A 25,107-nucleotide genomic window follows, 5' to 3' on the forward strand; every position below is an offset into this window, starting at 1 on the left:
ACCTAAATTTATAGCAGCATTGTTCACACGAGCCAAAAGGTGGAAGCAACCAAGTGTCTATCAGTGAACAAATGGATAAGCAAAGTGTTGTATGTGTCTACAATGGAATGTTGTTCATCCTTAAAGAGGAATGGAATATTCATGTATGCTACAACATGGATGAACCTTGAAGACATTATGCTAAGTGAAATAAACCAGTCACAAAAGGACAAATACTGTACTTTTCCACTCATAGGAGGTATTTAGTATAGTCAGAAGTACAGAGAATGGTAGTTTCCATGGGCTGCAGAGGGGAGAATGAGGCGTTATCATGTAGCGGTACAGAGTTTCAGTCTTGTAAGATGAAAAAAGTTCTGTGAATGGATGGTGGGGGTGGTTGCACAAAAATGTGAATGTACTTAATGCCACTGAGCTGTATACCTGAAAATAGTTAAATGGTAAATTTTATGTCACGTGTATTTTACTACCAGAAATAAACATAAATTGTATGTTATGTATATTTTACCACCATTTAAAAAGGTATGTATATGGGGGTGCCTGGGTGGCTCAGTCGGTTAAGCATCTGACTTTTGATTTCGGCTCAGGTCATGATCTCACGGTTTGTGGGTTCAAGCCCCATGTTGGGCTCTGTGCTGACAGCTTGGAGCCTGCTTGGGATTGTCTCTCCATCTCTCTCTCTCTCTCTCTCTCTCTCTCTCTCTCTCTCTCTCTCTCTGCCTCTCACTCTCTCAAAATAAATAAACTTAAAAAAAGATATATAATAATGTTATATACATAATACATATAACATACAATGTATATAACATATATTAATATATACTATATCTCAATATAGTTAAAGATATATATTTAAGTGGCGGGGGACTATACTAATACTAGGCAGGTTGGTGATGGGAAACACCACCTCAGCATCTCAATCATGTCTGTGCCTCCTCAGACACACTTTGGCCAGCACACATGGCTATGGGCTGTGGGACTCACTCGCAGTCAACAGATGGTCAAAGCTCATGAAAACAGTATTTAGCAGTTCAGAATAAGGAAGACCTCTGAGAATGTAAAACTAATTTCTCCATGTAAAATAGACACTATTGAAAAAACAGGAGAAAACGTTTTTAAAATAGTTCCAAGTTCTATTTAGAGATTGAAAAGAATGTAACAGGAGCTATCAAAAGAGAGCAATCTGAGATTAGGAAACTTTTCCTCCTTTAAAATGAAAAATGTGAGGCACCTGGGTGGCTCAGTTGGGTGGGCAGCCGACTTCGGCTCAGGTCATGGTCTCACGGTCCCTGAGTCTGTGAGTTCCAGCCTCATGTTGGGCTCTGTGCTGACAGCTAGGAGCCTGGAGCCTGCTTCGAGTTCTGTGTCTCCCTCTCTCTCTGCACCTCCCCCGCTCATACTCTGTCTCTCTCTCTCAAAAATAAAATAAATATTAAAAAAATAAAAATAAAATGAAAAATGTTTTGCAGAATTAAACTGGAAGCAGACCACTAAAGATGACTGTAAATTCTTCTACTTCTGATAGAAAACATATAAACGAACTAATGAGTGAAAAAAATGGAAGCTATAATTCAACAGATTAAACATTAAAATATAGAATTTTTCAGGAGAAGAGAAAATGGAAGATGAGTTATAAAAAGTATAGAAGACTATTTTTATGATTTCAATTCAAAATATTCATTGTGTACTGGGGAAAATTAAACATATATTCTGGTAGAAGTTGCTAACTTATAAGATAAAAAAATCTATTGGTATGCAATCAGAAAAAAAAACAGTATTTAAAAAAATAAGCGTGTGTCAAACATTTTGTAACACTAAATGTCAGAAGGAAGTTGATGTGTAGGTACAGAGTTTTGAGGTAATAAGATTGTGACCCAGAACTGTGTCAGTATTATGTGAGGGGAAAAAAGATATTGTCAGACAAAAGAAGTTCATAGAAAGTAGACCACTGAAATCCTTTAGGGAAAAAAGCATTTATTCAAAATATTCTGATCAACAGGGAAATTAATGAATATTAATATTTGGGGATGGATTTGATGTGATATAAAAGATAGGTGAATAATGAAACCAGTTGAGCAAATTTAATGTTTAAATGTTATGAATATGGTTATGAAACATGCAAAATATAAAATAATTCTTAATTAAAAAATAGATGAAAAATTTAATGGTAATATCTGGGTCTAAAAACTGAGATTACTCCAGGGGGAAAAAAACACTTGAAATACTAAAGTTCTCATTTTGTGCTGTGAGAGGTATCAATTACTAAATACATTTTTAAGTAAGAGAGTAGATGAATATAGGACTACAAATGGGGTGTTTAACTTTAAAATTAGGAGAAAGATTTGGAATGGTATGGCCAAGATAACAACTAATAAAGAAAATAGCAAGGGTATATAAAAAAAGAAAGTACAAAATAAGATGATGGAAGTGAGGTCAAATATGTTATCACATTAAGTGTGAATGGCTTAATCATTTCTATTAAAAGACAAAGAGACATGGATCGGGCAAAAACTGATTCTAAATATATGCTGTTTAAGACAAAGTGGGACAGAAAGGATTAAAAAAAAAAAAAAGGAAAGAGTATAAATATACCAGGAAAATGCAAACCAAAGAAAGAAAGGAGAGCAATATTAAGATTAGACAAAATAGAATTTAATGCAGGAAACATTAAATGATGCATTAACTGTCGCTAAGAGATATAATTTGTTAGAAGGCATATCACCCATGAATATTTTTATTCTAAAACATAAATATTAAAATAAATAAAAATTGTCAAAACAACTGCAATGGCAAATGTATCTCTATCAATCTTCAACAACAAGTGAGTATGTCACTTGTTGAGTGACGACAAGTGAGTATGTAAAGAATTTTAAGGATATAAGGAATTGATGCAATGGATATATATTGGATTTCACATTCATGAATAAAGAATGTAGATCTATTGAAATGCTTATGAAATGTTGAGAAGTTTTGATCATTTTGTGAAGTATTGTGATAATTCCAAAAAGTAGAAATTGTCTTAGCACTAAGAGGAAAATAAAATTCAAGTAGAGTTACCCTAGAATAATATATTCTGGAAACCTGATGTCACCTGAGACGTGTGCATATCTACCTGCCACTGTTAATTTAGCATTCGGTGAGAATAAGATCCAGGACCTGTTATTTGACAAGCATCAAATCTGTAGAATGCTTCCTTCTCTAAGAATGAGTAAAGAGTAAAACAGAAAGGAACTAAGGAAAATGCAAGAGAAGGGTGCAAAGAATAGCATATACAGAATGAAAATAAATGAACTCTTCCAGCTGGATCTAAAAGAATATTTTAGGAGACTGGAATGCTCTTAAGAGGGCAAGGAACCGTGGCTTTTACAAATCAGAAGAGAATGAGAACAGGCAGAGATGAAAATGAAATATGATATGCAAAAATGCAAATGAAATATGGAGGGATTGCAAGGAAACTAAAACCCAATAAGGTTAAAACCTATTAGGTGCAACGAATGAGCACAGTTTGTTTTACTGAAAATCAAATCAAGTATTTGGAGAAAGTAATGTTATAAAAGATAGGCAATTAGCACTGAAGCCAATTTAAAAAGAGATGTCTAAATTATTGTTGTGAATCCAGTTTTAAAATTGTATGCAGGGGCGCCTGCGTGACTCAGTCAGTTAAGCCTCCAACTCTAGATATTGGTGTAGGTCATGATCTCATGGTCATGAGATCGAGCCCAAGTTGTGGAGCCTGCTTAATATTCTCTTTCTCCTCCCTCTGCTTCTCACCCACTCAAATGCGTGCATATGCTGTCTCTCAAAAAAGAAAAAATAAAACTTTATGCAAAAGTAAAATATATTCAAAGAGAAGGTATGCATTGTCACAAAAATTTATGAGACAACAAGTTGGGATTTAAAGCCCCAGATGATAACTTTAAAAGACTGGTGTTTGTCTGGAGTCTATGGAAAAGGATGGGACAATGACAATAAAATGTTCTGAAATCCTTGGTTCAACTATGAGAGTCATTCTGTTCTTGACATTTAATTTTAAAAAATAATAGTTCTAGAATTTCTTTTTCCACTAATCTGTCTTCCAAACCCAGGGGTCTAAGAAAACATAGTGCATATGAAACAAGACAGAAAATAAAGGAGATGGCAAGGAAGCATTGAAAATTAAAAGGGCCATGAAAATGATGAACTTCAATACCTATTTACAACAGCTTACAAGTGGTCGCTTGAAAATATATTTTGAAAAATTTCTTAGAGAAAGAGAGTGTGAACTGGGGAGAGGGAGATAGAGAATCTTAAGCAGGCTCAGTGTGGAGTCCAATGGGGATGGGGGAGCTTGATCCTATGACCCTGGGATCATGACCTGAGCTGAAATCAAGAGTCAGACGCCCAATGGACTGAGCCACCCAGGTGCCCCTAAATAACCCATTTTTAATAAAGGTCTTCATCTTGTATCAGAAAATAAAGTTCGACCATATGTTATTTACCATGTTCATCCCCGAAATACAATGATGTGCAAAGATTAAAAATAAAATGCTGAGACAGGGTAGCAGGCAGATGCAACAAACATGAAAGCAGAAGCCATGACATTGATAGAAGACAAAATGCAGCTAAGACAAGGATCATTAAATAAGGCAATGAGGGTTGTTTTATCTAAACAAAGAGTCCAATTCGCAGTGCAGATATACTGTCATGGAAATATGTGCATTAATAAATGTTGACTGCATTAACTGACGTTGCACCCAAACTATGCTAGTGGTGAAAGATTTTAAAATGCCATGCTCAGGCTTTCATATACCAACCAACCAAACAAGAAATAATATAAATACAGGAATTGTGCAATATAATGAATACTGAATGAAGATTGAATAATTACAGGGTGCCTGGGTGGCTCAGTGGGTTAAGCGTCCGACTTCGGCTCAGGTCATAATCTTGCAGTTTGTAGGTTCAAGACCCACGTTGGGCTCTGTGCTGACAGCTTAGAGTCTGGAGCCTGCTTCAGATTCTGTCTCCCTTTCTCTCTACCCTTCCCCTGCTTGTGTTCTGTCTCTCTCTCTCAAAAAAAAAAAATAAATAAATAAACATGTAAAAAAAAAAGAGATTGAGGGGTACCTGGGTGGCTCAGTCGGTTAAGCATCTGACTTTGGCTTAGGTTATGATCTTGTAGTCCTTCAGTTCAAGCCTGGCGTTGGGCTCTGTGCTGACAGCTCAGAACCTGGAACCTGCTTCAGATTCTGTGTCTCCCTCTCTCTGACCCTCCCCTGCTAATGCTCTGTCTTTCTCTGTCTCTCAAAAATACACATTAAAAAAATTAAGGAAAAAAAGACGTTGAATATATGCTGCATAATATCCAAAATACAGAGAATGAAAATTTTTTTCAGGGTTCAAAGAACATTTACAAAAATCAGTTGTATATTAGGTTACAGATAAAACCTCAGGAAATTCCTCAAAGCAGAAATAATAACGGTCATAGTATCTAAATATTAGAAATGAGTAATAAAAATAAAATGGGGGACAATTCATAAATTATGGTTCATTTATATAATGAAATATGTATGTGTAGAATGTACTATGTAGCCATGGAAAACGATATTATATGTAAGAGAATGTTTAGTAACACCAAATAATAGTCACCATATTCTGTTAAGTGAAAGGAGTAAAAAAGAGATAAAAAGGTCAAAACCTAAAAACAAAAGAAGGGCATTGCATCTATTCACGGGGAAATTCTAGAAAGAATTTACAGCAAAATGTTAATTTTGGTTGTAGTTGGTAGTGGAATTATTTGTGATTTTTATTTTAAAATCATTTTAAAATATGATTTGGATTCTTGGCTAAGATTAATATTATGGTCACACTATTTGTAGTTTGTAGAATCTGTATTCTTCCACTTTTTTGCTAATGAAAATAAGGTTAAATAAGCTTGTTTTTAGACCTTTGGCTTCTTTTTTTTTTTTTTTAATTTTTTTTTTAATTTTTTTTTTCAACGTTTATTTATTTTTGGGACAGAGAGAGACAGAGCATGAACGGGGGAGGGGCAGAGAGAGAGAGACACAGAATCGGAAACAGGCTCCAGGCTCTGAGCCATCAGCCCAGAGCCTGACGCGGGGCTCGAACGCACGGACCTCGAGATTGTGACCTGGCTGAAGTCGGACGCTTAACCGACTGCGCCACCCAGGTGCCCTGACCTTTGGCTTCTTATTATTGCTGTTGTTGTTCTCCAAAATTCTTCAGAGATCAATAAAAGTGGTTCAGTAACCACTGAAATTTCTCCTGGTCATCCTTGTTCCTAAGCAATAGACCAAACTGTTCTTTGCTCTTATTGTTCAGAAATTAACCAGTCCACTCAGTCCACTTCCGAAACTTCATCCAAATTTTTTTTTTTGCCAATATAGTGGTTTTTGTTGTTGCTGTTTGTATTAGTAATTTCAGATCATTCTGAGCTATTTTTTCATGATGTAATTTGTATAAGTTTGTGCCATCTTTCTATATATTGCATGATTTTTAATATATTTTATTGTTTATTATTTTTAATTTAATTTATTGTCAAGTTAACTAACATACAGTGTATACAGTGTGCTCTTGGCTTCAGGAGTAGTTTCCCATGATTCATCGCTTACATGCAACACCCAGTGCTCATACCAACAAGTGCCTTCCTCAATGCCCATCACCCATTTTCCCCTCTTCCCCACCCTCCCCGCCCCCCCCATCAACCCTCAGTTTGTTCTCTATATTTAAGAGTCTTATGGGTTGCCTTCCACTCTGTTTGAAACTATTTTTTTCCCCTTCCCTTCCCCCATGGCCTTCTGTTTGTGGGGGAAATAGGTTCTACTTACATAAATGAGTTGGAAAAAAGCTTAGGGTGGAAAGCTGCCACCACAGGGCAAAAACGCCCGAGGTTAGCTAGAGAGATATTGTAATGGGATCACAAGTACTTTCCATCTGATGCCAGTATACTATTGTACTTTGATCACAAACTCCACTTGTCCCCCCGACCTTTTGCTTTTTATACAAGTTAATGATTACTCTCTGATTGTTGTCTCCACGTTCACGTATGTAAGGTCTTGTTTTCTTCACATTCACCATGTGGGCAATATCTTGTGAGCTCAATAAAGAGACAAAACCCCTGTTCGGGACTCTTGTCTCCTCCTGGACATTAGCTCTCTCATATTCAATTCTGTGTCCGCTCTCTTGCTGGACAAGAGAGAACTCCAGACTCATAGTCTGCAACACTGTTAAGTTTCTCAAATTCCACATTTGAGTGAAAACATATGATATCTGTCTTTCTCTGACTTACTTCACTTAGCATAATGCCTTCCAGCTCCATCCACATTGTTGCAAATGGCAAGATTTCATTCTGTCTCATTGCCAAGTAGTATTCCATTGTATAGATAAACCACATCTTCTTTATCCATTCGTTAGTTGTTGGACATTTGGGCTGTTTCCATAATTTGGCTATCATTGAAAGCACTGCTATAAACATTGGGGTACATGTGCCCCTATAAATCAGTATTCCTGTATCCTTTGGATAAATTTCTAATAGTGCTATTGCTGGGTCATAGGGTAATTCTATTTTTAATTTTTTTTTAAATTTTTTTTTTCAACGTTTATTTATTTTTGGGACAGAGAGAGACAGAGCCTGAACGGGGGAGGGGCAGAGAGAGAGGGAGACACAGAATCGGAAACAGGCTCCAGGCTCTGAGCCATCAGCCCAGAGCCCGACGCGGGGCTCGAACTCCCGGACCGTGAGATCGTGACCTGGCTGAAGTCAGACGCTTAACCGACTGCACCACCCAGGCGCCCCTATTTTTAATTTTTTGAGGAACCTCCACACTGTTCTCCAGAGTGGCTGCACCAGTTTGTATTCCCACCAACGGTCCAAGAGGGTTGCTGTTTCTCCACATCCTCACCAACATCTCTTGTTTCCTGAGTTGTCAATTTTAGCCATTCTGAAAGGTGTGAGGTGGTATCTCATTGTGGTTTTGATTTGTATTTCCCTGATGATGAGTGATGTTGAGCATCTTCTCATGTGTCTGTTGGCCATCTGGGTATCTTCTTTTGAAAAGTGTCTATGCATGTCTTCTGCCCATTTCTTCACTGGATTATTGGTTTTTTGGGTGTTGAGTTTGGTAAGTTCTTTATAGATTTTGGATACTAACCCTTTATCCAATATGTCATTTGCAAATATCTTCTCCCATTCCATTGGTTGTTTTTATTTTTGTTGATTGTTTCCTTTGCTTTTTATCTTGACAAGGTTCCAATAGTTCATTTTTGCTTTTATTTCCCTTGCCTTTGGAGACATGTCAAGTAAGAAGTTGCTGTGGCCGAAGTCAAAGAGGTTGTTGCCTGTTTTCTCCTCTAGGGTTTGGTTTACTGTCTCATATTTAGGTCTTTTATCCATTTTGAGTTTACTTTTGTGTATGGTGTAAGAAAGTGGTCCAGTTTCATTCTTCTTCATGTTGCTGTCCAGTTTTCCCAGCACCATTTGCTAAAGAGATTGTCTTTTTTCCATTGGATACTCTTTCCTGCTTTGTCAAAGATTAGCTGGCTATACATTTGTGAGTCCAGTTGTGAGTTCTGTACTCATTCCATTGGTTTATGTGTCTGTTTTTGTGCCAATACCATACTGCCTTGATGATTACAGCTTTGTTGTAGAGGCTAAAGGCTGGGATTGTGATGCCTCCCACTTTGGTTTTCTTTTTCAACATTACATTGCCTATTCGGGGTCTTTTGTGATTCCATACAAATTTTAGGCTTGTTTGTTCTAGGTCTCAGAAAAATGCCAGTGCAATTTTGATTGGGATTGTGTTGAATGTGTAGATTGCTTTGAGTAGCATTGACATTTTAACAATATTTGTTCTTCCAATCCATGAGCATGGAATGTTTTTCCATTTTTTTGTGTCTTCTTCAATTCCTTTCATAAGTTTTCTACAGTTTTCGGTATACAGATATTTTACATCTTTGGTTAGGTTTATTCCTAGGTAGTTTATGGTTCTCGGTGCAATTGTAAATGGGATCAATTTCATGATTTCTCTTTCTATTGCTTCATTTTTGATGTATAGAAATGCAACTGATTTCTGTACATTGATTTTGTATCCTGTGACTTTGCTGAATTCATCTATCAGTTCTAGCAGCTTTTTGATGGAGTCTTTCGGGTTTTCCATGTAAAGCATCATGTCATCTGCAAAAACTGGAAGGTTGATTTCTTCTTTGCCAATTTGGATGCCTTTTATTTCATTTTTTTGTCTGATTGCCAAGATTAGGAGTTCCAACACTATGTTAAACAACAGTGGTGATAGTAGACATCCCTGTCATGTTCCTGATCTCAGGGTGAAAGCTCTCAGTTTTTCCTCATTGAAGATGGTATTAGCTATGGGGTTTTCATATATGGCTTTTATGATGTTAAGGTATGTTCCTTCTATCCCAACTTTCTTGACGGTTTTTACTAAGAAAGGATGTTGTATTTTGTCAAATGCTTTTTCTGCATCTATTGACAGGATCATATGGTTCTTATCCTTTCTTCTATTAATGTGATGTATCACATTGATTGATTTGCAAATGTTGAACCAGCCCTGCACCTCAGGAATGAATCCCACTTAATCATGGTGAGTAATTCTTTTAATATACTGTTGAATTCGATTTGCTAGTATCTTGTTGAGAATTTTTGCATCCATGTTCATCAGAGATATTGGCCTATAATTCTCCTTTTTTTATGGGGTCTCTGTCTGGTTTGGGAATCAAGGTAATATTGGCTTCATAGAATGAGTCCGGAAACTTTCCTTCTGTTTCTATTTTTGGAATAGCTTGAGAAGGGGGGGTATGAACTCTGCTTTAAATGTCTGGTAGAATTCCCCTGGGAAGCCATCTGGCCCAGAACTCATTTGTTGGGAGATTTTTGATAACTGATTCAATTTCTTCACTAGTTATGGGTCTGTTCAAATTTTCTATTTCTTCTCATTTGAGTTTTGGTAGTGTGTAGGTGTCTAAGAATTTGTCCAGTTTGTTGTCATTTAATTTTTCATAGTATTCTCTGATTATTGTATTTCTGAGGGAATGGTTGTGATAAGTCCATTTTCATTTGTGATTTTATCTGTTTGCATCCTCTCTCTTTTCTTTTTGAGAGGTCTGGCTAGGAGTTTATCAATTTTGTTTATTTTTTCAAAAAACCAGTTCTTGGTTTCATTGATCTGTTCTACTGTGGGGGTTTTTATAGATACTATATTGTTTGTTTCTGCTCTTATCTTTATTATTTCTCTTCTTCTGGTGGCCTTGGGGTTTCTTTGCTGTTCTTCATCTAGTTCCTTTAGGTGTGCTGTTAAGTTTTGGGGTTTTTCTTGTTTCTTGAGATAGGCCTAGATTGCAATGTGTTTTCCTCTTAGGATTGCCTTTGCTGCATTCCAAAGGGTTTGGATTGTCATGTTTTCATTTTCATTTGCTTCCATATATTTATTAATTTCTTCTTTAATTGCCTGGTGGCCCATTCATTCTTTAGTAGGATGTTCTTCAACCTCCGTGCATTTGGAGGCTTTCCAAATTTTTTCTTGTGGTTGATTTAAAGTTCACGGGGCGCCTGGGTGGCGCAGTCGGTTAAGCGTCCGACTTCAGCCAGGTCACGATCTCACGGTCCGTGAGTTCGAGCCCCGCGTCGGGCTCTGGGCTGATGGCTCAGAGCCTGGAGCCTGTTTCTGATTCTGTGTCTCCCTCTCTCTCTGCCCTTCCCCATTCATGCTCTGTCTCTCTCTGTCCCAAAAATAAATAAACGTTGAAAAAAAAATTAAAAAAAAAATAATAAAGTTCATTGCATTGTGATCTGAAAATATGCACGGCATGATCTCAATTCTTTTGTATTTATTTTTTTTTTAATTTTTTTTTCAACGTTTATTTTTATTTTTGGGACAGAGAGAGACAGAGCATGAACAGGGGAGGGGCAGAGAGAGAGGGAGACACAGAATCGGAAACAGGCTCCAGGCTCTGAGCCATCAGCCCAGAGCCTGACGCGAGGCTCGAACTCACGGACCGCGAGATCGTGACCTGGCTGAAGTCGGACGCTTAACCAACTGCGCCACCCAGGCGCCCCAGTTCTTTTGTATTTATTGAGGGCTGTTTTGTGACCCAGTATGTGATCTGTGTTGGACAATGTTCCATGTCACTCAAGAAGGATGTGTATTCTGCTGCTTTTGGATGAAAAGTTCTGAATATACCTGTCAAGTCCATCTGGTCCAGTGTATCATTCAAGGCCATTGTTTCTTTATTGATTTTCTGCCTAGGTGATCTGTACATTGCTGTAAATGGAGTCCCCTGCAGTTACCATATTCTTATTAATAAGATTGCTGATGTTTGTGATTAATTGATTTATACATTTGGATGCTTCCTTCCACATTGGGGTCCTCAACATTTACAATTGTTAGCTCTTCTTGGTGGATAGACCCCTTAATTATGATATAATGCCCTTCTTCATCTCTCGTTACAGTATTTATTTTAAAATCTAGTTTGTCTGATATAAAAATGGCTACTCCAACTTTCTTTTGACTTCCAGTAACATGGTAAATGGTTCTCTGTCCCCTCGCTTTCAATCTGAAGTTGTCGTCAGGTCTAAAGTGAGTCTCTTGTAGACAGCATATAGATGGATCTTGTGTTTTAATCCATTCTAATACCCTATGTCTTTTGGTTGGGGCATTTAGTCCATTTATATTCAGAGTTATTATTGAAAGATAAGGATTTAATGTCATTGTGTTATCTGTAGGTTTCATGTTTGTGGTGATGTCTCTGGACCTTTGCAGTCTTTGCAGCATTTCACTCACAGAGTCTCCCTTAGGGTCCCTTGCATGGCTGGTTTAGTGGTCATGAACTGCTTCAGTTTTTGTTTGTCTGGGAAAGCTTTTATCTCTCCTTCTATTCTGAATGACGGGCTTGCTGGCTAAAGGATTCTTGGCTGCATATTTTTCCTATTCAACACATTGGAGATTTCCTGCCACTCCTTTCTGGCCTGCCAAGTTTCAGTGGACAGTTCTGCTACTACCCTTATGTGTCTGCCCTTGTAGGTTAAGGCCCATTTGTCCCTAGCTGCTTTCAGAATTTTCTCTTTATCTTTGTCTTTTGCCAGTTTCACCATGATATGCCATGGAGAAGACCTATTTTTGTTGAATCTGAAGGGAGTTCTCTGTGCCTCCCAGATTTGGATGTCTGCTTCCTTCCTCAGATTAGGGAAGTTCTCAGTTGTAATTTGTTCAAGTAAACCTTCTGCCTCTTTCTCTCTCTTCTTCTTCTTCTGAAACTCCTATGATACAGATATTATTACATTTTATTGAATCACTTAGTTCTATAATTTTCTTCTTGTGGTCTAGTATTTTCTTATCTTTTTCTCAACTTCATCATTTTCCATAATTTTATCTTCTATTTCACTTATTCCCCCCCTGCTTCCTCCATCTTTGCTGTCACCGCATCTAGTTTATTTTACACCTCATTTACAGCATTCTTAATTTGTTGTGACTATTTCTTGGTTCCTTGATCTCTGCAGCAATAGATTCTATGTTGTCTTCTATGCTTTTTTCAATCCCAGTTATTAATCATAAGACCATTATTCTAAATTCTTGATCAGATATATTGTTTATATCTGTTTTGATCAACTCTCTAGCTGTCGTTTCTTCCTGGAATTTCTTTTGAGGAGAATTCTTCCCTTTTGTTATTTTGGCTAGTTTTCTGTCCTTTATGTATTTTAATAGCTTGTTATGTGTCCTGCACCTGTGAGCACTACTATATTAAAAAGGGGTCATACACTGTCCAGGGCCTGGCCCTTCAGGAGTGTTTTGGAATGTGTTGTGTGCTCTCTGTTGTGACTCTGGTTGCTTTATCTCCCTAGTCTTAATGGTGGTTTGGACCTTCCACCAGATGTGCTTTGATTTGCTCATTGAAGTAACCCTGGAAAAAATATAAGAAGGAGGGGGTGGTGGAAGAAGCCTTATCCTATACAAAGGGAAAAATGACAGGAGTGGGAAAAAAGAAAAGAAGAAAAAAAATTGACCAGGCAGAGAATCGGAGAAACTATACTGCTTAATCCAGAGAGAGGGAGAGAGGAAAATAAAGAAAAAAAAAGAGATACAGAAGAAGGGTAAAAAGAATAGATTAAAAAATGTCTGCTTAAACAAACCAAACAACCAGAATAGAGAAGGGAAGAAATGAGAGGAAAAAAGGGAAGGAATACACACACACAGACACACACACACACACACACACACACACACACACACACACACACCCCAAATAAGAATGGACCAAGAACCAAATCAGAAAAATGCAAAACTGCTTTACTGATATTTGATGGTGCCTAGGAACCAGTGGCTGCGCTGGTCTGGAGGAGGGACTGTCTGGTTCGGGCAGTGTCAGTCTCATTCTGGTAGATAGCAGTTACCAGGCATGGAGGGGTGTGGTTTGGTGTAGACAGGTTCTGCCTCCACTGTGGACCATTGTCCTGTCCCCTGAAGCCCCACCTTGTTGGTGATGGGAAGAAAACTGGCAACACCCCAGTCTCTCCTACCCGGATCGGGTGTCCCATGCCACTGTCTTCAGACCATCCTCACAGTGCTGCGCAGGCGCGAGTGGGCCAGTTTTACCTGGCCCACAGTCTCCCGCACCTCCCAGGCGCTCTGATGGATTCAAACCCGGATGTCTTAAAGGATCCCACTCTGAGCACCCCAATTCTGGAGTAGTGTCACTTCACCCAGCCAGCTGACAAAGGGCCTCTGGCTGGCGGGCACCTGCAGGGTCTTTTGTCCTTGGAGCGGCTATATGCCTTCTTCCCACCACACTCAAAGGAGGGGACTGCTCTCTCTGACTGCACCTCTGAGCTCGCTGCTTGAGCCCTGGGCTGGCTCCCCTCCTCCCCAGGCACGCAAACAGGGTGGCTGGCCCCAGTCCTGAGAAAGCCTTGTAAGCCTAAAATGAGGTAGAAATTGGTTCTTTCTCCGTTTTTTTCCATTCCCCAGTCCATGATTTTTCTCTTGTCCAAATATAATCCTACCCTTCCACAGCCTCTCTTTCTCTTCCTTTTGTCTCTCCACAGAAGGGGATCCCTCCCTGCCATGCCTAGGCTTCCCGTTTTATCTCTCCCAGTTTGCAGTCATGCACCTGTGGCCCCCCAAGTTGTTCCCGTGGGCTCCTAGAGATGTTTCTGTCACTCTGTAGCCCAGATTCCTAGAATTCCAAGTCTTCTGGCCTCAATACTGCTGTGTTCGAGGGATGAGGGAACTTTGGGTCCCCCTGTTTCTCCCCCATGTTGACTCCTACCCCCTATATATTCCATGATTGTATGCATTTTCTTTATTTCTAAGTGTCCTTTTCTGATATGAACCCATGCATTAGTCTTACAGGCACTTTTATTTATTTAAGAATCATTCCTTTTTCCTCTTGTGTAAATTTAGCATTCTTGGCTTTTTTTTTTTTTAATTTTTTTGCAACCAGATTTCTCTTTGACAATCATGACCTCTGAGTTAGGAGTATTTCTTTCTCTCAAGAAGTCTCTTATGCCTACTTCACCTAGCAAGTTCGTTTCTGATTTGGTATTGAAATTTTGGGAGGAGAAAGGAGGTCAAAGGTAAATAATACCAATTATCAAGCCCCCTGAATGTGGTGAATGACATTTCTGTTGAAAACGCGAGGAAAATCTGTTGGTCAGAATGAGGTCCAGAGGACATTATTCAATTAAATTTCCTTACTCCATGTCAACAAGGGAAATAAAAAAAAACACCAGTCTGATTCTCTGCTTTTAGCCAAATGAGCCTTTCCGCAGACATTCAGCTAGTACAGGTTCCCTTTCTGTGCTCCAGCTTCCCTTGTGCCAGAACAGTGGTGGCTAGGAATGCACCCTCCATTTCCTTCTTGTGGCCAAGTGGCCTGTCGAAAATCCTCACAATGATATAACATATGTTCCTCATCCTTTTCTGCTCAGGCATGAGATATCCTAGGTGCTCTGTCTTCAGAGACATGAATCCCCATTATAAACCAATTTTGGATCCAAAGCCATGTGACCATGGATACATGTCAGTGCATAAATACAGCTTCTAGTACTCTTTGTAACCACATGTGCCTGTGTTGTATACAACACAGGTGTACAAGTACACCAAGTACAACACTTGGTGTATTTGTCACCAAGCATGTCCCCTCTCCTGCTTGTTTTTGTTTTACCAGTAGTTCCACGCTTTGGACATATTCATGGTATTATCCCGGTTCTTCAATCCCCTTCCGCATCAGCCTGTAGGGAGATCCATGCCCCCCGCACTGAGGAGGTAGAAGATTGAGCATATGGTGAATCGTAGCCCAGAAAGTGATAGCCAGTATTGACACTGTTTGCTTCCTTTTTGTCCTAGAATCCCGACTGTTAGCAGAAAGAGTGGATGACATCATCATCTCTATTCCCAGGTTTTTCACTGTCTGCCTAAAACTAGTGGGAGATCAGTTCAGATTAGATGAGAAAGGACTTTGGATGCTTGGAAAAAGCAGTTGAACACAAACTGGTAGTCAGTAAGAGGCAAGTATTGGTTCTTGAGAAAGTAGATAATTGAAACTGGTGGGTTTTGTAGGGTAAAGGACTCAAGCACAGAGAGGGCTGAAATAGAGGGAGTCAATTATAAAGATCAAAGATGGAGACAATTAGTCAGAAATTGGGGGTACCATCACAAGAAAGGAACAGAGCTGAGAAATAATATAAAAGAATTGCTAAGTTGGTTTCTGATTTGGTATTGAAATTTCGGGAGGAGGAAGGAGGTCGAAGGTAAATAATACCCATTACCAAGCCCACTGAATGTGGAGAATGACATTTCCATTGAAAAAGTGAAGAAAGTCTGTGTTATTTCATTTTGGAGGTGGAGGTAGGAGGAAGATAAGTTTGAGAGTAGATCTATTTATATATTTAAAAGTCACACCTAGGAAATGGTTGGAGGACTGAATAAATGCATGTGATTTCATCAGCAACAGGATGTCTTTCTGACCAAACTAAGCTCAGCGTGTTATTTCACGCTCTGTTCAAAACAATGTCAATCAAATCAAATGATTTTTTTCTTTCTTCTTCTTCTTTAGTGGGGGCTGATTTCTGTCGGGTATTTTTGTCTAGTTGAGTGATTCACCCGGGGAGGCCAGCCTCTCCAATTGGGCGATGATTTATTAAATACATTCAGCCAAAAGACTAATTCTGTGCTCTCTCCAACACCCCCCCCCCAGTGTCCCAATCCAGCTCATGTATCCAGTCACTCCTAATCATTGCAAGCAAAAGTTGCCACAAAATGCCTATGTCATAGTCTTCTGCTTTATTGACTAATTGCTTTTAGTGGTGAAGGTAAAATTTATAATGTTTTATCTTTTTGTTAAGTTTATTTTGAGAGAGGGAGAGAGAGAGAGAGAGAGAGAGAGAGCAAGTGAGCGTACACAAGTCGGGGAGAGGCAGAGAGAGAGGGAGAGAGAATCCCAAGCAACACTCACTAACTGCATTAACAGTGCAGAGCCTGATGTGGGGCTCAGTCTCACAAACTGTGAGATCATGACCTGAGCCAGAATCAAGAGTTGGACACTTAACCAACTGAGCCACCCAGGCGCCCCATAATGTTTCATCTTTTAAAACAGCTAGCTCTGAAAGCATCATCTTTCCCTTCCATCCCTAAATTCATACCTTCTCTCATCTTAAACCCCTTTCTCCACTATATGAGGGCACTTATTTAAGATATCAGGGAATGTTGGCACAATTGCCTGCATTTGATAAAGAAGGGAAGGCAGTTGGCATCCATCGAGCATTATGTGCCAGGCAGTGTGCTAGGAAGTCTCTATTAATGATGTCTAATCCTACTCTATAAGGTGATACCACTATTTCCATTTTCCAGCTGGGAAAACTTGGGCTCAGACAGATTAAGGAGGAGTAACTAATGTGCCCAAGACCACAGATCCAGGAAATGTCATGGGTGAGGTATGGACTTGGGTTTGTTGGACTCCAGGGTGATAGTCTTTTCTGTTTTCTGACGGATGTAGATTTCCAGGTGTAGGATACTGTTGGCACGTTGTTTTCCTCATCAGAAACCTGTATTGTGAAAAAACAGGAGGAGAAGCCCTTTACAGCCCACAGGCCTTGCCCCTTGACATCTCACCCACTGCCAACCCGTACACACACACAAATGAAGAGAACTCATGAGTTTGGAAGATATGGGGGAAATGAAATGGTACACTCCTAATTAGTTTGAGCTAAGGCATCCATTAACCGTAATTTTTATTGAAATTGAAAATGTAAGAAATAATCTCATAGCACGAAGAAACTCTTAAATTAGACCTAGTTTAGGAGTCTTGACATTTTGCAGTGCCTGGGTGGCTCAGTTGGCTAAGCATCCAGCTTCAGCACAGGTCATGATCTTGCGGTTTGTGATTATGAGCCCCACATTGGGCTCTGGGCTGTCAGTGAAGAGCCTGCTTCAGATCCTCTGTTCCCCTCTCAAAAACAAGCAAACGAGCAAACAAAAAGGAGTCTTGACGTTTTGATTTCAGCCATTCCTGTCCCCAATCTAAGCATGACAGGTGTGTTTAGTAAATGAGAGTCTTTTCCTCCATTCATTCTTCCTAATCAACCACATGAGCATCATTGTGCCCTGAGCTCTTCTGTCTCTGAACTCCACAGCCCTTAGCTCATACAGCCTGGTACTATACGTTTTATGGCAGCTTTGTGGCATCCCCCTTGGACCGTCAGTTCACTGAAGACTCAGATCACTCCTTATTCATCTCTGAAGCCCCCACAGCTCCTAGCAGAGTATTTTACACATACTAAGAGATGGGTGAATGTACAAGTATAATTGCCTTTTGAACATCATTATTTTAACCAAACTTTATAGGAAAAATAAATACAAGATAGAACAGGACTTCAAGTTGAAAAACAATACACTATGATGTACAGAATAACAGTTCTGGTGTAGGAAAATTTCAGGGGTATTTAACTGTGGTATATACATCTATGCATAGTTCACAAACACTGAAATTCACATATACACATACAGTACTCATAAAGTACAAAAAGACATACAATGCACATTGTTCATACTATAAGCTCACACACAATACACGTCCATATGTAGTATGAATGAATACCTTCAAGTACATCTATCTTCAAGTCAATGTTCTTCAATCTCTAACCAATGTAAGAAAACTTTGAGAAGATTGATTTGGGTTATGCCAGAGAAAAGAGAAAGAAGCCGACCAAAATAGTGGGGAAAAGAGGAATCTCCTCTATATTTTAAAAATTATACAAATAATAAAAATTATACAAATAATACAAATAATATACAAAAAAAATCCCCTTTTTAAAACAATTACAACATTACAGATACTGGAAACTCAACTTCTAATTTTTATATATTCCTTGGAGGTATTAATTATGATATTTTGTGTGCATCCTTTCATATGTCTTTTTTGAGATTGCATACATATATTTGACTATTAAAAATGTCGCAGAAGATTCTGAGTTTTTTAAAATTCTATTTACTCCTATTGTTACTTCTGATAGTCACAATAACTATAAGGGAGATTCCATTATTCTCATTTTACACATGAGGACTCTAGGGCTCAGATAGATTAAGATTTAAAAATTTTTCCAAGGTCACATACATAGTAAGTACCAGATCTAACTTGAACCTTCCTTTCTACGAATAATAGGTTTCTCCATTTATTCAGATTTTCCTTTATGTCCTTCAGTAAATTTTTATCGATTTTTTCATAAAGGTCTTGCACATTTCTTGTTAATTTCTGAGAACATTCCACTTTTCATTAAAATTTTGAAAGAGATCTTTTTCTATTATGCTATATTTTCTAAATGGCTATTGCTTGTGTGAAGGAAAGCAATTCATTTTTTAAATAGTGATTTTATATACAATTACTTTGTTGAAATTCCTTAATAGTTTGTTTCATTCTCTTGGTTTTTATACTATCCTATCATTTAAAAAATTATGACAGCTTCCTCTTTTCTGTTCTAATATGTACACCTCTTATTTCTTATTTAATTGCATTGCCTGGGACCTCTAGTAGTTTGTTGAATAGTAGATATCATAACGTGCATCCTTATCTTGTCCTTGATTTTAATGGCATGCTTCTAATACTTTGCCATTTAAGTATGATGTTTGCTGTGGGGTTTTGGTAGTAGCTATTGTGAAGTAAAGGATATTCTATTTACCTTCTCATGCACTTAGAGATGTCTTTTTTTCTTTTCTTTTCTTTTCTTTTCTTTTCTTTTCTTTTCTTTTCTTTTCTTTTCTTTCTTTTCCTTTCCTTTCCTTTCCTTTCCTTTCCTTTCCTTTCCTTTCCTTTCCTTTCCTTTCCTTTCCTTTGTTTTTTTTAGAGGCAGGGGCAGAGGGAGGGGTTGAGAGAGAGAGAGAGAGAGAGAGAGAGAGAGAGAATCTCAAACAGGGCTCAGTCTCATGACCCTGAGATCATAACCTGAGCTGAAATTAAGAGTCAGACGCTTAACTGAGTGAGCAACCCAGGTGCCTCCTGTGTGTGTGTGTGTGTGTGTGTGTGTGTGTGTGTGTGTGTGTATTTGCTTTTCCATCATACTTAGGTATTGAGTTTTATCAAATATTTTTTCTGAATTTATTAAGATGTTCGTATGAATTTCTCTTTCATTGTGTTAATATAGTGAATTATATAGGCTTTATAATTTGGATCTATCTCGTTGCTTTCCTGAAATAAACTCCATGTATTGTCCTTTTAATAGTATACCAAATCTGGGGGGTTTATGGTGGGAGTTGCTTAATTTAGTAAGGAGGTTGGTCTATAATTTATTTTTTATTTGTGCTCTCCTTATTCCATTTTTGTAACTGGGTTATACTGGCCTCATAAAATAAACTGTAACTTAACATCTGGAACAACTTATGTAAGATAATTAATTATCTGTTCCTTGATGATTCTTAGAACTTGCCTGTAATATTGTCTAGACCAGGAGAGTGGGGCAAGTAGACTTTTGAATATTGATTCAGTTTCATCTGTTATTGACTAGTCGGGATTTTGTACCTCTTTTTTAAAAAAAAATTTTAAATGTTTATTTATTTTTGAGAGGGGGGGGAAGGGCAGAGAGTGAGGGAGACACAGAATCTGAAGCAGGCTCCAGGCTCTGAGCTGTCAGCACAGAGCCCGACACAGGGCTTGAACTCATGAGCTGTGAGATCATGACCTGAGCCAAAGTCAGAGGCTTAACCGACTAGAGCCACTCAGGCACCCCAGGTTTTTCTACTTTTTGAGTCACTTTTGATAATTTATGTTTTCTCAGAATTTTCTCATCTTGTTTTTCACATGTAGTGCTATAAAGTTGCTGTCTTATTTTTTCAGAATTTAATAAAATCTCTTTAACTTACAGTTATGCCCCCTTTTGCATTCCTAATATTGCCAGTGTTTCTCCTTCTTCTCCACCCTTTCTTCCTTCCCCTCTCCTTCCCCATCCTCTACCTCAGTCTTTCTCTCTCTACCTCTCTCTTTCTCTCCCCCTAAAGAATTATTTATTTTATTGGGTTTTTTTCAAAACAATAAAAGAGCTTTTTTTAAAATTTTTTTAACGTTTATTTATTTTTGAGATAGAGAGAGACAGAGCATGAACAGGGGAGGGTCAGAGAGAGGGAGACACAGAATCTGAAACAGGCTCCAGGCTCTGAGCTGTCAGCACAGAGCCCGATGCGGGGCTTGAACTCACTGACCGTGAGATCATGACCTGAGCCAAAGTCAGGTGCTTAACCGACTGAGCTGCCCAGGGGGCCCAAAAGAACTCTTGATCTTATTTACGAACTGTCCAGTTGTCTTGTTTTGGGTACAAGCCCATTACTTTCAGCCTTTAGTACTGCCCTCCTCACCTTTATTTAGATTTCTTTTCTTCCTTTTCTGGCTTCTTGGGCTGAGGTTTAGTTCACCTTTTTCCATCTTTCTGGTTTTATAAGAAATCCATTTAAGGCCACACATGTCCTTTAAGCATTGTTATAACCAAATGGCATATTTCCTAAATTGACATGTAATACTTCCATGTTTTCATTTTCTTTTTAAGCAAGAAGTTACTTAATATGTAGGCTTTTCCCCCTTAATTTCCATGTTGTTGTGGATCCAATTTCCTGGGGAACAGATTCTGAGATGCAGCTTGCAGTGCAGGAGGGTTATTAGTTTCAAAGGGAGTGCTCTTGGGATCACCACTTGAGGAAGGGAAGGGACAGAGCAGGATTTGGCAAAGGAAGAAATTGGACTGGGAAGGCCCTGCTGGGTTGTTTTCCTTTGGCTGAGAAGACTGGGCCTTTATACCCCTCCCCTTCATATCATTCAGGAATTGGATGTGGGTTGTCCAGAGAGGGGGCATGACCTCAGGCAAGGCAACTCTTTCCAGCTAAGGCAATTCCTAAAAAGGTTTGACAGCTAAGAGCTGTGTGCCAGCAGCACTCTCAAATAGCTGGGGCAATAAATCCTTCTTTCCGAAAGAAGATCTGGTTGGCACAGCTCAGCACCTATTACAAATAGTTATAGTTTTAATAGTTTAACTAAATTTTGGCTGTTGATATTTAATCTGTATGAGATATTTCTCCATGGATTTGATTTTTTAAAATTCTTTACTGCATTTCAGTGATTTCAGAGTATTTAATTAGATGCATGTACCAAAATGTATTTAGCAGTCCCATACTGTGAGACGTTTAAATTGTTTGGAATTTCTGTTACTATGAACAGTTCAGCCACAAATAAAATTACAGGGAAATGGATATTTTGAGGCTATTGATACATAGGGCTATATTGGCTAATTTACTTCCATACCAACCCTGCTGGAGAGTTTCCATTTTCTTGCTTTCTCACCAACAAGGATATTACCTGGTTTTCATACTGTGGCAGTAGTATCTTACTATTGTGTCTATCCAATGAAGTATAATTTAAATGAATATAAAAACAAGTGACATCCCCCAGCCTAAAATGATGGCAACAGATGCTGTCATGGCAAAGAGTTGGTGTCTAACATTTCTGGAAGGAAAATGGAGTTACTCTTGGAAGGAACCCTAAGTATTACGACTCCACTATCTGCAATTGCTAGATGAGGAACTTGAGGTCTAGAGAGTAGAAGTCAGTTGACCAAAGTCACCTGGCTACTAAATGTCAGAACCAGCAGTAGACCCAAGGGCTCCAGCCATACCACTCCACCTTCTCTGATTTTCTTGGGAAATTAATGTGTCTTTCTTCCTAGTTTCCCAAACTCCATCAAACTGTGGTATTTCTGAAACTGGAATTCATGAGTCCCCTATGAAATGTTTTAGATTCTGTGCTTTATTCAAATAAGACTATTTATATTTTAAAATATATTTGTTATAGACGTATTTGTATTTTCTTGATGACTCTCTGACACCAAGTACTGCTGTGTGATTTTAGTGCCCCTGTTATCTTGTGTCACGTGGCATACTGGTGAAGAACAACCTCCAGCATCACATTACCTGGATTTGAGTCGTGCATCCATCAGTTAATAACCACATGACCTAGGATAAGCTACTTAAAACTCTGTGCTTCAGTTTCCTCATCTTTAAAATAGGCAAGATATTTGTATCTTCCTCATAGGGTTGTTATGAGTAGTCAACCAGATAATTCACATAAATTAATTGCAACAGTCTGGCATGTTGTAAAGGTTAGCTATTATATATGAGGTGTTTCTTAAACAGGGGCCTAGATACCTCTGGGATGAAGAGGGCCACGCAGGGACATGTAGTCTGGAGTCAGAATGAGGTGTAAGCACCCCCAGGTGCCGTTGTCCATGGTGCTTATTATTGCATGATTATCCATGCATTTATTGTTATTCTATGAAGTTGGTGGAGGAAGACCCTTCCACAAACAAAATCCTGGCCTCCTCAGATGAGCCAGAAAATTGATCCTCAGGCAGTTTACAATCTAGAAATGGTTTTAATTATCTTCCTACATCTGAAAACCAGAAGTATGTGCTTTGCATTCAGGCCGACTTGGGTTTGAATGGTGGCTCAGCTGCCTGCAAGGAGTCTGAACCTACATATGGTGGCAATACTAATTCTTCCTCTGAAAGATTATTTTGATGATTATGTTCATGTAGAACAGGCAGTAGATTCTCAATAAATAGTAGCTGTTGTTCAGCTGTTGTTTAGCTGTTGTTTCTTGCTTCTTGGGGAGCAAGAAGTGGGAGGAAAGAAACAGAAAGGAGAATTAGAGAATGGGAGGCGGTAAGCAGCAGAGGAGGGAGAGGAGAATGAAATAGAGGATGCTCATGGCCCAGCTCACCACAAGTTCCTCCTGGTCTGCTGGGCCTTTCCAAGCTAAATGTGGTTTCACACACTGTTCCAAATACAAATGTTGTCTCTTTGGTGTGGTTTTGTCCGTGGTTATTGTTAACACACACCAACACAAGCATGCAGCACACCATAGTGTGTTTTTACAGGCTGTCTTTTTCTAGACCTGCCAAGCTGCATACTCATGTCTTGTGGTGTCCCAGCTCTTGACAGTTTCCTTTCTGACACAGCAGTGAACTGCACCATGAAATAGAGTTGTCATATTCTCACCCTCTCAGGATTTTCTGTTTGTTGGGTTTTGCCCTTCACTTTATGGTAGGGAACGCCTGTTATCTGTTCTGTGCCCTCTCCAGATGATACATTTGGCACAAAATGGAGGAATATGAAACATAGATCCAGATTGCAAAGAAGGGAAAATTCTGCAGGGAATATAAATCATAACATGAGAGTTTTAGTAACTAAGGCAGGATAACAGGCATCTGGCAATCATGGGGCTCTGGCTTCCCTATGATATTTTCCTATCTCAGGAAAGTAGAACCGAGAGATCTGACTGCTTTACTTTAGGGCCCTCTTAAGAAGGAATAGCTCCTGGTATCCCAAGCTTCTCCTCTCGGTCCTGTCCATTACATTAAAGTAAAGCAGTGGTTACAAAACACTGGCATGCGTCGGAATCTCCAGGGCTCTGTAAAACACAGATTACGGGGCCACCCTAAATTTCCGTAGGTCTATGGTATGTGCGAATAATTTTCTTTTCTTACGTGTTCCCAGCAGTGCCAGTAACTGCTTGCGTGAGGATCATGCCTGAAGAACCACTATTAGGAAATTGTACTTGCTATGACTCTCGTAAACATCATACAAATAATTCTCATACCAACCCCCCGTGGAACATGTGTTACTATTATTATTATTTTCTTTTTTTAAAATGTTTACTTATTTTTGAGAGAGAGAGGGAGGGAGGGAGAGAGAGAGGCAGAGTGTGAGTGGGGGAGGGGCAGAGAGAGAGGGAGACAGAATCCAAAGCAGACTCCAGGCTCCGAGCTGTCGCCACAGAGCCCAACGTGGTACTCAAACTCACAAGCCATGAAATTGTGACCTGAGCTGAACTTGGATGCTTAACCAATTGAGCCACCCAGGCGCCCCTATTATTTTCATTTAGAAATGAAGAACAACTTGTTTAATGTCACATAATTGCAAGTGGTAGAGCCAGGATTTAAATTCTGGTCTAATTTCAATGCCATACTTGTGTTTAATGCTTTGGGAAGAAGGCCTCCTGAGACCGGATAGGAGTCATTTTCCCTAAGTAGTAATTTCCCCTCATGATCCTTTCCCTGCGTCACCCCAGCACCCCTCACATCCCTTAGCTCTGGAGCTACATCAGGTCTTGGTGTTGCTGTTTGCGAGGCCATTTCTTCAGCATTTCCACTGTAGCTCCCCCAGCAGCAAAGCCAAGACTACATTCTCCTATGTGGAAAGAACAGAGATGACCCAAGTGCCAGAGCAAGTTTTTTTGAAGTCTCATGTTTTACTTCAAACTTCCTGCATAGTTTACATTCTGTTCTAATCTGTGTTCATGTTTAATATAATGTAGTTATTTTCCTCAAATACTATTTATTGGCTTCCCGGGAGCAGGCCAAGGTTTTTCCTCTGGCTTCCAGTTTACCTTCCAATTTGAGGATGAGGGTTTATGTCCTCCATAGTCGGCTTATCGATGGTATCAGCACCTAACACAGGGCCCGGCACTTACTTGTTTTATTGTCTCATAATGAAAGGAAAGACCATGGGCTTCGGGACCAAACAGACTTGGGTACAAATAATAGTTCTGGCACTTACTGATGGATGAACTTGGGAG

At 39.1% G+C, this 25,107-nt stretch overlaps 1 protein-coding gene across 13 annotated transcripts in view; it reads left to right on the forward strand.

Moving 5' to 3' along the window:
• DGKG (diacylglycerol kinase gamma) overlaps positions 1-25,107 on the forward strand; it is a 217,099-nt gene that overhangs the window by 11,433 nt on the left and 180,559 nt on the right. The window contains exon 1 of one of the 13 annotated variants that reach the window (XR_006585183.1): positions 9,551-9,590. The exons of the other annotated variants lie outside the window; for them this stretch is intronic. The gene's annotated coding sequence lies outside the window, so the exon portion shown is untranslated. Of the gene's footprint in view, positions 1-9,550; positions 9,591-25,107 lie in introns of those variants that run through there. 13 annotated transcript variants of the gene reach the window in all.

Source organism: Felis catus, chromosome C2 (assembly GCF_018350175.1).
Source record: "Felis catus isolate Fca126 chromosome C2, F.catus_Fca126_mat1.0, whole genome shotgun sequence".
NCBI classification, from domain to species: domain Eukaryota; kingdom Metazoa; phylum Chordata; class Mammalia; order Carnivora; family Felidae; genus Felis; species Felis catus.